The sequence below is a fragment of the Anser brachyrhynchus genome, assembly GCF_964034855.1.
Source record: "Anser brachyrhynchus genome assembly, chromosome: 25".
In the NCBI taxonomy this organism is placed as follows: domain Eukaryota; kingdom Metazoa; phylum Chordata; class Aves; order Anseriformes; family Anatidae; genus Anser; species Anser brachyrhynchus.
The window spans coordinates 971,701-979,024 of NC_137718.1; the positions used below are offsets into that span (position 1 = coordinate 971,701).

The 7,324-nt window shown below is 48.5% G+C and overlaps 1 long non-coding RNA gene across 1 annotated transcript in view; it reads right to left on the reverse strand.

The window, feature by feature from the left end:
- The window catches only part of LOC308182806, a 68,476-nt gene extending 65,963 nt beyond the window's left edge, over positions 1-2,513 (reverse strand). The window contains exon 1 of the long non-coding RNA XR_013942095.1: positions 1,125-2,513. This is a non-coding gene — a long non-coding RNA (uncharacterized lncRNA). The remainder of the gene's footprint in view (positions 1-1,124) is intronic.
- Between the last annotated feature and the right edge of the window lie 4,811 nt (positions 2,514-7,324).

Here is a 7,324-nt window from a genome sequence, read left to right on the forward strand (position 1 = left end):
CTTTTGTATCCCATCTAATAGAGTGTATCCCCTGCCACGAACAGGAGCAGCCTACTGTGAATTCATGGCAAACCTGGAAGAAGACATTGACTGCACACAGAAGCTGTTGCTCTTTAGCTCTGCTGCCTGATTAGAGCGAATTGAAAAATAAAAGCATAAATTGTGAAAAGAAAATTAGATTGATAAATTGATTTCAATTTTCACAATCTAGGATGTAACACAGCAAAGAGTTCATTTAAAAGCTAAGAACTCTGTCTTCCCTAATGGTGTCTCTTTCATGTATTGATTAATGTCTATATAAAGCACACCATCTAATTTAGGGCACAGTAAAACAATATTATATTTCTGCTGCAGAGCATCTTAAGTGATTTAACAGAACTTTAGCGTGCAGCTAGAATTGGTCATTCACAGGTGATGCAGTCTGTACAGCAGACCACAGAGAGGTTTTTTGGGGGGGGCAGCAGGTGGGGAGCGCACGAGAACCAACCTGCACGCGAGCCCCTTACTGTGTTTTCCAGCAGGGAAGAACAAGGGACCAGAGGGATCTAGGTTCCATCACCTCCTAGGCATTTAGTCCCAAATACACAATGGCAGGACACACAGGGTAGAGAGGAGGACACAGATAGGGCCCTGGGAGCTGCACACCCAAGTGGAGATAAAGCTGAGGACAGAGGGAAGTGCCAAGGAGGCTCCCAGACACTGCTTGTGGCACCTCGCCCCCCTTGGCACATCCAAGCCAGCCCAGCCGTCCTCGCAGAGGGACTTGGATCAGGCTCTGAACTCGCTAAGTCCTTGTCAGACCTACGACTTGCCTGTACAGCCGTGCAGCTTGACCTCTGTGCATCAGAAATTATATTCCAATCTCTGTACAACACCCAGGAGTATCAGCACCGAACACCTACAACCACTCAGTGAAGGAAATAGGATGACAGCTACATCTGTAATACCCAGCAGAGGAGAGGAGGCCACTCTCTCTCTCCCTTTTTTTCTTTCTTTCTCTCTTTTTTTTTTTTAAACATACACAATTACAGTGCTGAGCATTATTTGGATTTGCCTCTACAGCTGCTGCTGTCCTGCAGCGTTCTCCAGCCAAATTACATTTCAGAAATGACATTTCTACTCACAGCAGCATAGCCTGGCTCCCCTTGGAACGGGAGGGAAGGGGATGTAATGACTTTAGCATTCCTTCTTCCAATAAGACACAACCAACCTACAAGGGAAAGGGGTAGGCTGCCCTGCCTTGCAGCTTTATAGCAGAGCTAGCTGAGACAGATCACTAGCAGCTGGAGGGTTGGGTCAGGAGTCACTGTTTAAACAGTAGTAGTTAATCTGGCTGTTTAATCTATTAATTCCCATCCATGCTTCTCTATCTTGTTACCTATCCATCAAGGCTAATTATACCAACCTCATTATCCTAGCATCTGATGCCCTCCAACCATTTTTATACTGTCACAAGAATGCTTACAAACTTTTTAAATGTGCAGCGTGCTTAAGCGGGACCTCGCTTGTCACAGACAAACAGTAAGCATTTTCCGTGGTGGAGTCCTTGCCTGGCTCTTATTTAAGCAAAAATCTCCCTGAAGGATTGCCAGGGTGCAATGCGTTGTCAAAGGTGATTTTATACATTATTGTCTTTAGAATAGCAGTGTAACATCAAGGCATGTGTAAGAGCTCTTTGCCAAACTCACCATCAAATTACCTTTTCCTTTTGCCATACTAATTGCTAACCCTTGGCAGGAAGAAGGCAGCTATCATTTTGTCATTCACGTATAGAAGAAAAACTCCGAATAAATCCTGAATCCTGTGCTGTGTTTCCAGCAGTTTTTCACCTTTCTGCTGCCGTTCCCTTGAGATTTATGCCTCACAGTAGGGAGGAACCTGCAGCATCCATTCGTACCTGTTTCTTGTCTACTTAAGTGGCAAGGGCCCGTCAATGCAAAGAAGTTCCATTGATTTAATGTGAGACACAAGATCCCACCACAGCCGCTGAATCATCGGCCATATTCTGGCTAAGGAGCGGTTCATTTGGGTTGGCAGAGACCAGTCAGGAGCTGACAACGCACCCAAACTGGAGCATCCTGCTGAGAAGAAGGAGCAGAGGAGAGGCAGAAAAAAGACCTGAGCTGAAGTGCTCTGGGATCACATCTGAGCTAACACAAAGCAACCTCTTCCAGCTCGGCTGCCCCGGCAGCACTGGGACTTCTCCCGTCCCGTGCGGGAGTCAGGGCAAGGGCACCGACCGCAGGGGACCTGGTGCTTTGGAGCAAGACTTTGGGATAAATGTGTGTTTGTTTATTTTTACAGCTCCTTTCCACCTTCAGGTGCACTGGCACCATTAAAAAAAAAAAAAGAGAGAGAGAGAGAGAAGCATGTAAATTGCTCACTGTATTGTAGTATAATGAAGTATTATGATTCCCTTGTTGCTGCATTTCATTGTAAAGAATCAGGAAAGAGAATTGGCCTGACAGAAGCTCCCGCTTTTCTCCTAATACCGGGGAAATTAGAGCAGAGTCACATACCTCATTTCTTGCCAGGTGAAGGAAAGGGGTGGCTTTGTGCTGAGACCTCAAGGCAGGCAAAGCATCGGGCAAGGAGGGGTCCAGTCTGGGAGGAAAGGCGGGTGCAGGATGAGTGGGAGATGGAGCACATGGAAAAGCAGAGCGGAGGCTCCTTGGCTACGTCTCTTTTCCAGCAGTCAGAAGGCACTCCTAGCTTGGAAGGGGTTAGAAAGCTTGTAAACTAATTCCAGTTAATAAATGATTTATGTTGTCATTCTTTGGGGTGCATTTTAAGTGGGAAGATTTATCATCATTCTGAATTAGCCAGAAGAAGGAGAGCTTCTGTAAATGGAAGCATTTAATAGCAGCACCAGGCCGGTGGCTGGGGTGATGTTTTCACACGAACGGGGTTTGATATTCCCGTGCCAAGCACTCAGACCATGCCCTGCACCCTGTGATCCTGGCCAAGGCAGGGGTGTGAGCTCCCATAGCCTGCCCGGGCAGCAGCAGGGGCTGCACAGCAGCGGGTAGGGGATGTGTGGGGGCTATGGGATGGGCTGCATCAGCCTGGACAGCATCAGCCTGGACAGCACAGGGGTCATATTGCTGCCCACCTCCATCCTGCGTGGGAAGCAAGCTAGCTCCCGGGGGAAGGCTGCCATCGACAGGACTTGGATGCAGAAGCCTCCTCCTGCTCCACCAAGCCCTGTGCGTGCAGGGGAAGGTCTGGGTGTTTTGTCTCTTTGCAAGCAGCGGGGCTTTGCTCTCGCAGCCCAGCCGTTCCCCGGTGCTCGCCCATTTGCAGGAGCTGTGCAGCCCCCAGCCCAAGTCCTCCCCGCATCCAGCGCTGCAGCCTCACTGCAGGACGCCTCTTCACGGCCCGAGATCCCAGCTCTCAGCCGCACCATGGCTGATTATAATATCCCTGTTAAAGATGTTGCTCTCTGCACATCTAGCAAACACCGTGTTGCCAACAAGGACTCTGCAGCCGGTTTTTCTGTGCTGGTGAGGCTGCCAGCAACTGGTTCCTTTGTTCTCTGTCTGGTAGCATGAGCAAAATAGTTAAAAAGACATGAAGAATAAAGCCCTCTAATTTAGCTTTCCTTTCAACTTGCAGGAAGCCTTGGAGGGGCCTCTGGTAAAAACATCCTCCACTGTAATCTCTCTGCAAGCTCACCCCGAGAGCGGTCTCCCTGCAACTCTCTTCACCTCCCATCCCGTTTCCGGCTCGGAGCCGCTCAGCACCTCCGCTGGCGGTGCTGGGCTCCCAGCCTCACGCCCCCAGCCCTTCCAGCGCCGGCTGTGCCGCGGGCTGGCTGCACTCTCGGTCAGGGAGAGCGTTAACCCATCTGGCCAGAATGGAAAATCAGCCTTAACCTTTGTAAATCCAGCAGCAGCTGTCAAATCAGCACTCTGGAGAAAGAGGGCTTGCATTTTAGCAGCCCAGCCTGCTTCAAGCTGTAGGAGAAAGCGTGAGACTTTCTCCCAAGTTGGCTTCACGTAAGGGATGCACGAGGATCCTAGATGCTGCTCCCATCTCTGTCACAGACACAAAAACTAATCAAAACTAAGAGCAGGAATATTGCCCTCACATCACCAGCATTGTAAGAATATGAAATGGTGGAAGAAAAGTAATCTGAGGTTCTCCGGCTAGAATTTAAGTAGTAGCTTGATCATCTTTCTCTTGAACTTACTGGGAAAACTCCTCTTGAGTTTCACAGGAGGTAGATAAAATGTATTATTATTATCATTACATATAGACACCAGCCAATACAGTAAAATTCGTCTGCGTTCAGTCCTGTCTGTGTGTATGGAATGAATCAGGTTAGCAGCAACAGCCCTGGGCTTCCAGCAATCCCCTCTCCGATAATATAAACAGAAAATTGGAAAGGAAATGTCATCTCACTGAGTTCGTTCCTGAATCATGTTTGATGAAATATGCTTTATAAAACCCTTAAAGAGCCTAAAGCCATTGGTGTGCAAAAAAGTAACACTGCTCCCAGGAAAAAAAACAATTAGCAGTGCAATTAGTTCTCGAAGCAGTAGCAATAAGTAATTGAACTATTTATTTCGTGGGAAGGGACAGTGATGACAGTTCTCAATTTCCGGTATTGACAGCAGAGGAAACAGCCCATGAAACCAGTCATTTGCTGGGAATTTTTGTCTATCAGTGGTGAGCGGGGAGAACAAGAGAAGCATGAAAGATCAGATTAGCTGTCAAAGCCTCGTGCAGCGGCGGTACTGCAGCCCGCCCGCCCAGGAGCTGACGCAGACGGGTGAGATCTGCGCTCACTGCTTCCCACGTAACACCACACACACCCACCCCGGCAGCTCGGCACCACAAACCGTTCCAGCAGCTCTGCACATCTGGACGTGCACCCCTGCCTTGCCGTGGCTCCCCCAGAAGCTCCGCTGTCCCGCAGAGCCGGCGGAGGGGAGGGAGGGAGCCGAGGCACTGGGGCTGTGATGAGCGGCCGATTTCCAAACTGACAACACAGGAACAGCCCCAGAGTCCTTGGGCTTCGTCACAGCTGCAGACTCTGGCACGTGTTTTACTGCAGCACCTTGTGCACGTGGGCACCACACGTCCCGCAGCCTCCGAGCTGCTGGGCCGTATTCTGTCCTAAATGTCCGGAGCTGGGCAGGGAGATTGTCCCAGCCGGGAGCCTGAGCCTTTCTGCCTGCGGTGTGCAGCAGCAGAGCTGCCTCAAGTGCTTTCTTATTGCCGGGGTGTGCTAGCAGCATTTGAAGAAAGCTATTAAAAATTGCACTGGCTGAGGTTTTTCCAGAGGAGGGGAGGTATAGATTTGTCTCTGCCATTGAGAAATGAACTAGTACTAGCAACACAATTTTAACTTATGAATTTCTGATCAATAACCTGTTTTCATTGATTCCCCTACTTGCTGTAATGAACTGATTAAGAGAAACAGAGCTGCAAAACCAAGTGCAAATTGGCCTGCTGCTTTCCATGGGCAGAAAGGCAGCCCGAGCTCTTCGGGAAGGCGAGACTTGCCGGTCTTTGCAAGGCCACGCAAGTGCTGGGGCTCCCCGACCACCCCGAGGGTCCCATGGCCACAGAGCTCGGAGGCTGAGGCTGAGTGGGAAACACTTCCCATGGCTCTAAGAGCACGGGGGGATTCTTGCATCTCTCCATCACAAACCATGCGTTTCTTCTTGGCATAAAATTCCTGTCCCACAGCCAAACACAAGCTAGTGTTTTCAGACCTCACAAAGAAATTCAAACTGATGAAGGAGAAAGCGAATGTTTTCAAAATCTGTTAAGATGTAGCATTTGCATGGGCAGCTTGGGACTTTCTTGTTCTGTTTGAGCCAGTTCATTTGTATCTGCTCTTTCAATAGTCTTTGTGTTCACTTGGTTTTTCCTTAGCTTCCATCCTTCCCTACCACTTCCAAAATGTAAGAATAAAAAAATACATATTTTCCTTCCTTAACTACTTTCATCTGAAATTAGAGCTAACATTGGCTGACCCTGCTGTGGCTGAATCTCAGCATTTTCTGTATTGAATCCTTCCTGTAAAATTTATTAGATGGTGCAGTATTACCCTCATAAAAATACAATAAATGGCCCTGTTTGTATTATATGCCATAATGACTCTAACCTAGTGGCATTCTTAGAAAGACCTCTTTAGAAATAAAGGGGCAGAAAAAAAGCCTAACAGAAATCTTTTGGGTAATTAGATTGCTGGAGTGCAGAAACCTTTAAAATCATTTTAAGTCAAAGGAAACCCAGACTCTAAATCAGAGGTTAACAGCATTTGGTATAGTTGCAAAACTCTACAGTTTTGCAATCTTGCAACTTTTTCCTTGCGCAGTGTGCTCTTACAGTCATCAGAGGACAATCTTCATGCCTTCTCCTTCATATCTCCGTTCGCTGCAGCAATCAGGATGGCTCCTGAGATGTCCTTTCCTTGCACCATCTCTGTCTGTCCAGGGGTGGGCGAAGGCTTGCATCTCGTACCCTGTTTTTGGGATGGATGCTCTGCGGGTGGTATGGTGGGGCAGGGTGCATAAATGCTCCTGGCAGCACACAAACAGAGAGATCATACCTGTAATTACAGAGTTGAGGTGTTATGCTTGGGGCTGGGCATGTGGGTAGGTGTGTTTGCCGTGGGGACTGCCTGGAAGGTGGTTGCTTGTGTGAGGGTGTGAGGCTGTGTGCCTGTTCGAGGTGATGTGTGTGCAGTTATTAAACAGCTGCTGGATTTATTTGCCTCATTTCTCCTTGCTGAGCTGGAGTTTGCCCAGTGCCTTCTGAAATTTAGCTACAAGAAAGGACAGTATATTTTCTCATGCCTGTATTACATATGCCATAAAATGTTTGTCACACTGATTTAAAAAGAGATGTTGCATTACTTAAAAAATATTTAGCCCTATATGAAACTAGTCAAATTTTACTGCATTTGAAATCAATGATGTACTGCAATATATTCTGCTGGATATAGACTGGCTTCCAATCAATTAAATTCTTTCACAGATTACAGCCACACCAACGTACATAAAACACGGCAGGGACAAACTGCAGGTCTGACCTGGCCTTGCACCGAGCAGCCCCGGAGATGTCTCCGGTTGAGCAGCAGCTCCGGAGCAGGGGGACCACCAGCTCCCACCGCCCAGCCGGGCTCCTCAGCACCTGCTGCAGGGGGAGCAGCCCCACGGGGCTCCAGGCTGCCCCCAAGACACGCTCCTCTGGAGCGGCCTCTGGATCAGGGAAGCTGAAACAGCTTTTGTTCTACCTCCGAGCTTCTTTTCTGGAAGTCTGAGCACGGATTCCGGCCTGCTCATTTGTGACACGAGCATCCTGAATA